We start from the raw sequence: 13337 nt of genomic DNA on the forward strand, positions 1-13337 counted from the left end.
GACTGATACTTATTAAATAATTTGGTTTCTGGCTTTATATTATTATGAACAAATATAATATGATTTACACAAACATATAATACAGTGAGTGAAAGTTGAGGGTTATTATATCAAAAACAGAGAAAATTGAAGAAAAAGTGACTTTTTCATCCTAGATTTCAATAACTGAATGTAAAACAAGTGTCTCATTTATCAAACTACATGGATTTCACTGGTGAGTTGATGTTGTAGTAGATGATGGTGTTTCCACATTCACTACGGAGCCTCTGAACGTCCAAATGGGTCATATCTGATGACTATGGAAAGATAACAAACTGCATTTTACCTAAATTATTTACATGTATTGATAGGTTCAGTGGTTCAGAAGATATTAAACATTTTAGATCAGTAGATGCTGTTTGGGTCTTTATGGGTTAATAAAGTTTCTGATTCAGATTTTTTTTTTCCATATTTGAAAGGAGAAACACTGTATGTAGCCTTTTCAAACTTCTTTATGTTCATGCATGATCACAGGAAAACTTTGTTGCGTTATATGAAGTTTAGTGGAGTTGAAACATATTCATTTGCTCTGGCAAGAAAGGTGTTTTCAGGTAAAAGCCATTAGTTCTTACTCTTGTGTTTCATCTTGACCAAGTTGGTATATTATTATTAAGTTAAAGCTGGGACATCTACAGAGTAGTCGCTGCACAGTCTCATCCACGCCTTGATGCACCACCCCTGCTGCAGTACACGGTGTTCTCCATGCTTTTCAATTGGCTCAGCTGAATCCATCTGCTGTAACCATTGTTTGAAAACCAGGTAGGGTGCTCCGTGGACGGCTGAATAAAGTTGTTACATAGGAGTGGAGTGCAGCCTGCAATTTTCTCTCCACAATGCTATAGCATGGCAGTGTGAGTCCTTTGTGAAAAAGCATTATGGTCAGAATAATACAGTCTTGTAAAAAGCATGCCCCACAGTCTAAGGGGAACAACTGACAGACACTCAGGCATTATCACATTAACACCTGGAGCTAGAGAAAATTTGCCCTTCACTATAAAAAGTAGGTTATTGTGGGCCATGTTTGCAGACGTATTGTGATGACAGAGCAGAGACTGTACAAACAAAATGGTGTCCCTTTGGCACAGAAACACAGTCTTTACAATTATTTCTCTGTAAGTGTGTTTTTGCTGGGGGAAACAACGTTGTATATACCAGAAAAACACAGTTACTGCCAAACAGAACACACAACCCAATTCTCATTTATCTTCCATCATCTTAAGTGTGTTTCTTGAGTTTGTTCTTGGGGAAAATCTAGCGAATGTCAACAGCTCAGTGTGTAAGATTTATATCTAATTGTACAAAAGTACATACACAATAGTATTAAAATATTCACAATTAATTATGTTTTTATTAGTATATAATCACATGACCTAACAGATTATATATACCGGGTGGGGAAGCAAAATTTACAATATTTTGAGGCAGGGACTGAAAGACAGTGTATGACCATTTAGTTTATTGAAAGTCATGAGAATTTATTTGCCACAAGAAAATTTACATAATAGAAAATGTTTTGAGTCTATGTGTCCTCCTTCTTTCTCAATAACTGCCTTCACACGCTTCCTGAAACTTGTGCAAGTGTTCCTCAAATATTCGGTTGACAACTTCTCCCATTCTTCTTTAATAGTATCTTTAAGAAAGTCGAGATTGCTGTGTGATGTTCTATTGGTAGCATGTTCTAAAAGGCCCAAATAGCAGAATCCAGAGGGTTTAGATCTGGGCTAGAAGGCGGCCATAAACATGATTCCCAAAAATTGCTAAAGTTGGATTTGTTGCTGTTGTCAACAAGTGTTTTGGTGTTCTTGTGTAAGATTTTAACTTCAAATCCTATTTTACTGCATTTCTAACGGTCTTGTTGTCTACCTCAAGTTCAATTGCCATTTTTCTCATGGATTTGGTTGGATCCTTTAGGATTTTGGATTTGAGAGCTTTAATAAAAGCTTTGGTACGTTTTTTGTTGCTTCCTCCACTTCCAGACTTTCTTGTAATAGTTTTGCTCATAGTCATTCACTTCTTTCCATTATAAACAGTCTTTATGGAGACTCCAACTATTTTTGAAATCTCCTTTGGTGTGACGAGTGCATTCAGCAAATCACACACTCTTTGACGTTTGCTTTCCTGATTACTCATATGGGCAAAAGTTTCTGAAAAGGTATGGATAATAGTGTTAGGTATGATTATGACATCAATATATGTTTGGTTTCAAAACAATTGATGTAGTGCCTGCTGAGAAAAAACAACTAAATGTTCATTGTAAATTTTGCTTCCCCACCCTGTATATATAGCACTGATAATCCAAAGTCTCAAAAGAAGGGGGAGCTGCAAACCCGAACACACTTAGCAGTAGGGGGGTGGTGGTGGTGGGGGACTTATTTCAGGAAAATTTTCAGGTTCAACTTTAGCCCAGATTTTCTAATGCTCCCATGCCTTGGGAAAACAAAAATGTGGAAAAATTTCAAATCAAGCCCCCCCACCCCCCCAAAATTACTTTTTCAACCCTGAAAACGTGGGTTTTTTGGTAACTTTCAAACCTTTTTCACTTTTGATAAAGTACAATGTAGCAATCTGCTCATGCTGGGCTCTTAAATGTTTTTTGTGAGACATGTAATGTCTTAAGAGTGCTTTGCACTACAAAAGGTGAAGTGTCAAGATCAAATTATAGGTCAAACGTCACCTAAATGGTCAAAAATGCATATTTCATGGAATTAAGCTGTTAATGTGGGTTCTTCCAAATGTTGGGCTCAGGTTCTCTCCTCAGAACACATCTATTGACCATAAACAACTGACATTCAATAAGACATATTAAACACAACTATTTACTCAATGTATTCTCCATATAGACATGTCAAAAAGAACAAACGGTAGTTTCACATGACTTTGACATTTACATGGATATGTCCCGTTGCGGGCGACACAGTGGTACAGTGTGAAAATGTGTGCAAGTGTTTCCCCCCCACACTAATGGCAGCAAATTCAAATGGAATGTACATGTTGCAATATTTAGTCTCTAATGTGGCTTTGAAAGAGCCAAAGGCCTTGGGGGATCCAACCAGGAATCCAGAGGGAAGAGAACTTAGGGCATATTTGATCAAATGTCAGAATGGTATGAATTTTTGAAAAAACTAGGCATTTTGGTGACCTTTAACCTATAACATGACCTTGACATTAGATTTTTCATTGTACAAAGTACTCTTACAACACAATATGGCTCTTACAAGATCATTAAATGACCCATCATGAACATATTTATACACTGCACTGGACAAAAGAGTGGAGAAGCTGTGAAAGTTGCGATTTTCAGTGTTAAAAAAAGTAATTTTCGGGGTGGGGTGGGTGGGGGGTTTGGATGAAAATTTCAAAATAATTACACAGGAGTGCTTAGAACATCTTGTTGCATCAGAAAATCAGGGTTAATATGGTATTTGATATTAGCCCCCCCCCCCCCCCCCCCCCCCCCGCCCTCCATTAGCAGTACCACCAATGAATTAATGAATGAATTTATCTGGTTTGTACATCAATCATTTCAATCATTGCACTTGGTACATTCATTGTAGCATCCCCGGTTAAATGATGGTACTGGCTCTATTTGTACTGATGGAACACCTTTATTGACTAATTACATTTTTTCCACCGTAAGAGCTGTGAGAGATGAAATATACAAACATTACTTACTCACAAATCCCTTGCAATGTGTATTTAAAATTAAATCAACCACATTTTATTGAATCAAAAATTATGAATTACAGAAGATATTTACTGTGTTCATATCATGAAATGTCTGCCCTTTTATCCCTTTTAAACTAACATTTATCATAATAATCATTTGCAGTCTTATGTATTCTATGTATATGTTTATATAAATACATATGTAAATTATTCTATATATTACAGTGCACTAACCAACATCAGAAACAACAATATTGCATAGCAGGCTAAAGAAATTCAGTAAACACTTAGCCTTACGCTAGCCCACACACATGTGCTGCATATATATAAAAAATAAGTCTCAAAATATTGAACACTAAATGAAACACTGGCTTAGATTAAATACATACCTTAGTGCCTCTACTAACCGGGTGCTAAACATATTGAAACCCATGGTAACAGCAACTGAAAAACCGCGAGTTTAACTCGTCTTTCTTCCGGTTCCGATCTCCTTCAAAATAAAAGTTCCGGTAAACGTCAAAACATAAACATCAACATCTTACACAATAATGCACAAACTATACAAAATAAGACACCAGGTTACTGAAGGTCATTTACATTCATTGCAATAAACATAAAAACCAAAAAAGGAATAGAATAGAAGCAAAAGCTTATTTTTTTTGGCCTATCCTTTTCACCTAATACTCTGCTTACATCAACTAACATGTGTACAGCATCGAGCATTCACACCATAAAAAAAAAAAAAAAATCAACAACAAAAACACATCTACCATCTCAACTCAAGATTTCTAAATAATTTTAAACTCAGGTGCTCTTTTTTTTTTTTCTTTTAACTTTGCCAAAGGAGTGAATAACTAAATACATCATCGGGTCCATTCCATAATTTCACACCCACAACCCCAGTCCATCTAGACTTCACATTCATCCTCACTTTAGTCCACTCACTAATGACACAATGTTATATATCAGGTTCCTACACATTTGAAATTTCAAAATTCCATACTTTTTCCAGACCCTAATTTCCAGATGTCTTGGTAAAAAAAAAAAAATCCAACTAGCCTTAAATTTGGGATTTATGAGCCAGTCGTCAGAGAATTTACATCTACCCATTATGAGTCCTGTCATCGATCATATAAAGCATGTTGAACAGCGAACAGTGTGTGGACATCACCTGTCCGTCAAAGCAGCAGTGAAACTTGACGACACCTGGGAGGGCCTTAAAATGGGTTGGATGAGGATGAGAGAAGAAGGCGGGGCATTCAACTTGTCAATCTGCCCAAATGTTTTCTGGGATGCATAGCCTATTGTATGTGCTCTCATATAAACATTTTATCTTCACTAGAAAGCACCTTAAAAAAAACAGATCGATCCATTTCTTTTTTTAGATATTCATAATTTTATGTTTTAGAAAACTGAACAGTAGTAACAGTCTTGGAAACATGAATATTTTCCAATGCTTTTTTTTTTTTTTCCATTTTTCATACTTTTCCAGACCTGGACATTTCTAAAATCTAATTCCATACTTTTCCATACTAGCGTAGGAACCCTGTATATATCCACAGACTGTATCACTCACTGCTAGTCCACTGTTTATGCACATCTTTGTATAGTATCATCAATTTTTCTTCTTGAAACAATCGTAGCTGGTCACTGTGTCTTATAATCTTCACATGCAGGGTCAGCTGATAGTTTACATTATAGCTTGTTTTTTCTCAGCTCTGTTTTTACACTAAACAGCCACAGTAAAACCATAAATCACTTCTGTTTTGCCTATGGTTTGTGTTGTCAATAGCTGCACTAATGATATTGTAGCGAGCCACACTGATTGCATTGTTGGACAGTTTGTGGACTGTCATGTGACTCACGTAGTTTGCAGTGTTGCTGAGTCATGTGATGGTGTGCTACTTTGCATGTTGAAATTATCCATTAAAAGCTAGTTCCTGTTCTGTGTTGTATAGTCTTGTGGCTCATGTTGTGCCTATGGGGGGAGAGCAGCTGAGTTGATTGGGTGGAGGGAATGTTTTAGTTTGACACCATGACTGAACAGTCTGTGCTGTTGGCTTAGAGTCTGGTTTTGACCAACTCCATATGCAGAGTGTCATAAGATAACTTTTGTAATGATTTGGGCCTATATAAATAAAATTTGATTGATTTATTGATTGAGAGTATGTGCTGTATTACACATGTTGTTGTTAATGAAAGTAAATAAAACTGCCTTCTCATAGTTGTGCAGTGTATTGGGGCCTGAGAAGTGCAACCCAAGTTCCCTCTGCGGGGACTTACTTCTGCTGAAACGCCACAATATGTTTGGGATCATCCAAACAGGGTCAGAACTGTCACAGTTTAGTCTGAACCATGGATCAACAAACAGCATCAGCTTACTGAGCATAATAACATGATATAATGACTTTAAACATCCATAAACCTCGTAAATGGACTCACCTATGTAGAAGAAACACTGCTATTTCAGCATCAACCTCCAATCTTTTAATTTAGAGCTTTGGTGAAAACAACAGTACTCCTAGTTTTTATCACTTTTTTTTTTTTACCTTTTTCGACTTTAAAAGTTGTTTCTCAGCAGTTTCCATCCTATCTCTTTACTTTTTCATGCTTTGGTCAAGGGCCCCGTGGCGTTATATTTCCTGGCCAAAGGGGGTTGGCAGACTCTACTGGTACTTTAAGATTAGTTTTTAAAATATTTTAAAGTAGAAATACTGCATGTAACCCCTATAATAACCAGGGGATATGTGAGTCCAAAGGTGAGAACAGCTGGTGACCACTGTGTATATACAGGGTGGGGAAGCAAAATTTACAATGAACATTTAGTTGTTTTTTCTCAGCAGGCACTACGTCAATTGTTTTGAAACCAAACATATATTGATGTCATAATCATACCTAACACTATTATCCATACCTTTTCAGAAACTTTTGCCAATATAATAATAATAATAATAATCTTTATTTATATAGCACTTTTCATTCATTAAAAACTGTAGCACAAAGTGCTTTACATATCAGTTTAAAAATCAGTACCGCCCCCCACCCACACCCACCCACTCACCCGCACACACACACACACACACATACACACACACACACATATACATGCAAACCCACAAGCTCACACATACTTAAGAAGACTGACTGAGCACGGGTGGACCAGAACAAAAATGTACAAGTAAAGGTAAAAGATCAATTTAGGAGGTGCTGTCTCAGGGAGCCATCCGCACCAGGAGGCAGCCGCCGACCCCGGCGACCAGGCACCAGCAACACAGCCCCGCATCCCAACTAGCGGGAGAGGGCCAACTGGGACCCCCACCCACCAGAAAGGAGCGGACCCCAGTGAGAGAAGGCGCCACAGCCCCCGGAGTCCACAGCCGCCCCCCGGCATGGAGGGCTCCCTCTGATGAAACACCGGAGAATAAGAAACATTAAAAAGATATAAAAGAACTGATTAAAAAAAAAAAAAAAATATGAGTAATCAGGAAAGCAAACGTCAAAGAGTGTGTGATTTGCTGAATGCACTCGTCACACCAAAGGAGATTTCAAAAATAGTTGGAGTGTCCATAAAGACTGTTTATAATGGAAAGAAGAGAATGACTATGAGCAAAACTATTACGAGAAAGTCTGGAAGATACTATTAAAGAAGAATGGGAGAAGTTGTCACCCGGATATTTGAGGAACACTTGCGCAAGTTTCAGGAGCGTGTGAAGGCAGTTATTGAGAAAGAAGGAGGACACATAGAATCAAAACATTTTCTATTATGTCAATTTTCTTGTGGCAAATAAATTCTCATGACTTTCAATAAACTAATTAGTCATACACTGTCTTTCAATCCCTGCCTCAAAGTATTGTAAATTTTGCTTCCCCACCCTGTAGTTTATACATTATTAGTACAACAAAAAAAAGAAACATTAGATAAACAACTGTGTCTGCAGAAAGGTGAAAAAGTAATTAACTGGTGAAAACATGGTTTGATTCTAAGTCTAAGGCAAAGACAGATATTGTCAGACAAATAACACAGACTCTGACCACAGGAGAAGGAAAGATTGCCCAGAGTTATCTGAGGTAGACCGGTGCGTCAGGGCCATTATTGCAAAGCACTCTGAGGTATGCCATCAGCAGAGCATTTGGACACAGAGCTGGGTTGTGTGTCAGCGGCGTCATCTCCAAGGGCATCTCCTATCTCAGAATCAAACTGTACGTTGGTTTTTCAGAATCAATAACGTTTCGCATTTCATCTAAAAGCTGTAGCTGTAAAAACATAGAAGATGTGACACATTTAACATGTAAAATGTCTAATGATAAACTTTGTAATTAAGTTGTCTGTCTCTAACATGTGAATGTGTGCAGAGAATGACAGAGAATGCAAGAAAACAATGAATGCAAATGGTACAATTTCACCAGTTTCATCTGTTTTTCTTTTGAGTGATGCTTTTTTGTCTTGAAATTAGGCCTTAAAAGTCAAATTAATTTGCTGTTGAACACCCGTTGACTGGTCAGGTTGCACAGCTTTTCATAGTTGGGGGCATTTAACTCTTTCATGCATAGTGGTCACTACAGTGGACAGTTATTCTACAGCTGTTCTCTTATATTTTCATGGATTTTATTGTTTTAGTTCCATATCAGCCAACACAGCGGACGCCTATGCATCATACTATACACTACAATTCATACCATTACTATACCTTTGCTGTTCTAGATAAACGTGATCTGCACTAACATGTTTGAGTGTAAAAAAAAATAAATAAAAAATTGCTAATTGTGATTAGACTGTAATTAAGTTTTTTGTTTTTTCGTTTTTTTTTTTTTTTTTTAACTTTTTGGGGTTTTTTTGAATATCATCTCCATGAAGTGAGTAATAACTAGTGTTAGAATATGGTAAAATGTGAGAAAACATCAGATTAGCAGCATTAAAAACGTTTTTCTTTCATAGTTTTCACACAGTATATCAATAAATTCATGTTTTTTTGCTTCTAACATTAAATGCATGATGCCCAGCTGACTGGACATTTTTGCAACTCCATGAAAAATAAGTTAGTAAAAAAAATTCAATGCCTAAAGAGGAATAAAAACACTCAGGAAAAAAAAAAAAATCTTGATTATGGTTCTCATAATTCATGCATGAAAGAGTTAAGGAGAAAGAAATACCCATAATACCCATCACTGTCTGTAAATACAGCTATATGTTCCTAAAAGATATGTTCCCTCCTCAGGACATGATGCGCAACATCCTGAAGGAGCAGTAAATATAATAAATATGCCGAAGTGCAGAAATATGCACTATATGGACAGATGCACTGGGACACCAAACCATCTCCACTACAACTCCTATGACTTCCCATCCCTGTTATTATAATGTTGATCATGTTTTTAGATGTAAAGCACTTTAGTTTTCTATGTGTTGTTGTAAAGTGCTATACTTTAATTGTTTGTTTGTTTATTTATTTATTTCAAATATTGCAGTAAAATCAAACAATAAAAGAATTATATAAAAAAGAAAGTAAACCATTCCAAAAGGAACGGGATGAAGTTTAATTTATAATCTCCTGTCCCCTTACTCCATCCTTCACCTACCCTCAATTCTTATGTCAGATTCCCTAAGTAACTCAAAAATCCTCACATATCAGACTAAATTCTGACTAAGTACTTTGATTAATTGATTGATTGATTAAATGTTCATGTTAGTTGGTGTAGACAATTATCTTGATAAATATCAAGACTTGTTCAAAGACAGTTTTTTCTTGATTTGACTAATACTTCAGACTATTTCAGAAATCTAGAAGAGAACATTTAAAGCTACGAGGCCTGTAACGGTACACAAAATTTTCAGTTTGGTACGTTTTCGGTTTTGAAAGCCACAGTTTTTTTTTTTTTTTGGTTTGGTACGGGAAGAAAGAAAACCCCTCAAAATGTCTTTAATACATTTATGAATTTTTTAAACATTTTTCCCCAAATTTTTTGGACACAATAGAATATAGAAAAACAGGAATATAATTCTGCTGCTATAAATCAAATAGAAAATAAAATAAATTATTAATATTACTAAATGCATTTTAAACATTAGTATTGCACTTTTCTCTGAAAGGTAGTTTTGAACAAACAACAAAAATCAAATCACAGTTCTGTCAGTTCACATTCTGCATAAAAATACCAAAAAAATTCCACATGAAGTGCAACATTAACAAGAGGACAAACTGGTATTCTCTGTAAACAAACTGAAGAGCAACATTGACAACAAAAAATTAACCAAATTATTTATTTTAGGACAGAGAACAAACTGTTTAGGCCACTTTGTGTACGTGCGGGCGTGCAGGGTGCGATTTGTCTTTTTTTTTTTGGATCGGAGCCGGGACGGGGGGGTCCATAACTAACATAACTAACGCTGGCGTGAAACGAAAGTGAAACTTTATATACTTTCAACGTCCAACTTTGGGTTCTATTCTTCTATTATACAGAGTACGGGAGAGAGAGAGAGACAGACAGACAGAGCTAGTGTAAGTGTTTTAGAACTACCGTAGTTCATAGGCGGTAAACAACGTCCGTCTTATCTAGTTCCCCGTTGTTGTCTTTCACCAGGACCTGAACTGATCCCAAACTGGACTATACTGTAATGATGGTGGAGGGTCTTCAGTCTCTTCCTTCCAGGTTCACATCATATTTGTTGTTTTTTTTTTTTTTTTTTCCTTTACCTTATATCATCTTCTATTTCGTATTTCAGGTCAATGTGCGCATCCTTCAATATGTCCGTGTGGAACTTGCACGGATTTAAAGTTCCACATCAAACAACATCTTTTGTTCCTTTTTCTTTTTCTCAACATACTGCGCCATTTCGGTACAGCTGTGTACCGAACAGGTACAGGTGTGTACCGAAACGGTTCGGTTTGGTACGTGTACCGTTACAGGCCTAAAAGCTACTGTAATGATTTTAGATTTTTCAATTTACTAAAATTAGGCAAAAATCGATCTTTGAAGCATTTTATCCACATTTTAAGCATAAAAAACAAAAAAAAAAACTCCAAAATAAAACAAATAGAAGAATTTATATTGCAGTGATATTTCTCGCAATATAAAATTCTGTCATTTGTCGATATAGTTTTAACAGCCATTCCCTTGAATTCAGTGTCTCCTCATACTTTTGTCCATAGTCTACTTACTTTGAATCCACAAATAGTCTGGCCATGTTGTGCTAGAAAGGGCAGAAGGATCATTATCATTATGATTATCTTACCAACTAAAAATGATGAAAAGATATCCAAAGATTATTAAACACGAATAGAACTAGGCTGAGGTAGTCCATGAGCTCTAATGGTTTTTGCATAAATAGGACCCACTTTCATACCCCTTCTATATATACACACCTTATCTGGTTTGTAAAACGACTCACCACCTGCTGTGTCCAAAGACATCCAGTATGCTTTTAATACACCAATAGAACACTTAATGAAAGAACAAGTATGTTCATGCCATTGACTGAAAGACACCGCCTGGTGAGCCTGAGCGTTTGTGACTATCATTAAGCAGGAGGCGGGGGAATATCCTCGACCACTTATTAAAGCAAGTTGTTCTATGAATTTATAAATGTTCAAATATGCACAGAACTTGTTTGTGAAGGTAAAAGTATCACAGTTGAAGTATGGTAACAGATACCTTAACCCAGTGGTTCCCAACCTTTTTTGGCTCGTGACCCCATTTTAACATCACAAATTTCTGGCGACCCCAGTCATTCAAAATGGAGACTTTTTTTTTGGGCTAAAATTAATCTGTTTTTGATCATGTCATAGTTTCGTATACTGTGTTGCAAATAAATGTAAATTTTAGATGACATTTAGTCTATATAATGTATATTATTATGGATGGAGGCAGAAAAGCCAGGTGTAGATTACTGCACAAAATGAGAATTTTATTTCCTTGGTCAGGATATGTACAGTCAGTCCAGCTTGGATTTACAAGGCTGACAATTAATACTGAACAAACAAGAACTCAAACTATGAATTATGAAAGAGCTGCAGCATCTGAAACCGACCACAAGGAACATTTGAAAGATAAACAGTACCACAGTGCCTCAGTTTCAGCTTCACAGTTTGTCATGTCTTTTATGGAATGGGATTGTCTCTGTCAACTCACCATATATTTTTCATTAGTAAGTTTTTTTTTTTTTTTTTTTTAAATCAATTACTAGAAATTTCAGGCAAACCCATTTGAATTCCAAGCGACCCCACATGGGGTCCCGACCCCAAGGTTGAAAAACACTGCCTTAACCCTTAGGGGTCCACAGTCACGACCCCGTGACTGAATCACATGACATTTTCAACACGTCGTAGCATCGTCCTCAGTGAATTGAAATTTCGAAGTGCAGACTTGAAACACTCTCCCACTTTTTATTTGATGTTGATAGAGCAAATACAACCGGAAATATAATGATTTGAACCCAGAGCAAATAAACGTGAATAAAAGTATGAAAATGAGGTGGGGTGGGGGGGTTCTATCTCTGTCCACATCTTTGTCACTTTTTGTCCTTTTTGAAAATGTTAAAAACTGTCTGAATCTGTGGATTGTAATCCACAGACTGCATTAGCATTGCAGGTAAAGGTGAGAATGATCCCCACCTGAACCGGATGTAGAAACCAGGAGGACCAGGGGGAGGGGGACTGGAGAAGTAAAGCTATGCTTTTATGTCAAATATTTGAGAATAGTTTGAAGTGACTGCTTTTTTGATTTTATATACCTAATATTTGGAACCAATATTCACTTTTAAAGTCATTGAAAAGGTTCGTTAAGCATCTTTGTGTTATTTATGCAATAAATTATAGAAATTTTTCAAATCGGATTTTATATTTTTTGTGTGTTTTTTGTCCTTTTGTGTTGATATAGTAGGTTAAAATGAAAAGAATAATAGGCAGATGAGATAGATGAAGTTGTGCTGAGAAAAAAGATACCAAACATGGGTATAGTAAACATTTCTTTATATACTATATAAAGGAAAAATTAAAAGTACTCAAAAACTGCCAAAATAGGCTCAGACCCCTAAGGGTTAATACACACCTGTGTTTGGTCAATGCTATTGTGTAGACCAGCAATATAATGATATCCTCTCTGTCCTCTTCTGCTGTATTGGCAGATTTTGGGTATTGTGTGTCCAGGTGATATATTCTACTCACAATTCACAGGAGAGCACTGTTGATGAATGCCCATGATATGCCCACCTGTCATCTAACTCCCTGTGAATTTCCCCAGGAGCTAAGAAGTCCAAGGTGGAGAATACCTGGACATGTGCTGATACAGAGACAGACTGGCTGCTATGGCTCCTTAGTGGCTTTTGGTAGCCTCAAGCAACCGCTACTCATCTGTCCCTGATGTTGGAAAGTACATTCCCTCCTCAGGGGACGACCTACAACATCTTGAACTAGCGGTAAATGCAGCATGTTGTAGAAATAGGCCTACTTTGGGTCTGTAATTAGTGAGATAAATATTATTAGATGGCACGGTTCCAATGAACATAATTGTTATGAGTTGAAGTATTACTGTAGTGACAAGATGCTATGTATATTAATGAAAACAAATGAAGAAAGCCTGAATTTGTCAGCATCAAAATGTGTATAAGTGTGTTCTGGAGTACACAGGGTTATTCA

Source organism: Sphaeramia orbicularis, chromosome 17 (genome assembly GCF_902148855.1).
Source record: "Sphaeramia orbicularis chromosome 17, fSphaOr1.1, whole genome shotgun sequence".
NCBI classification, from domain to species: domain Eukaryota; kingdom Metazoa; phylum Chordata; class Actinopteri; order Kurtiformes; family Apogonidae; genus Sphaeramia; species Sphaeramia orbicularis.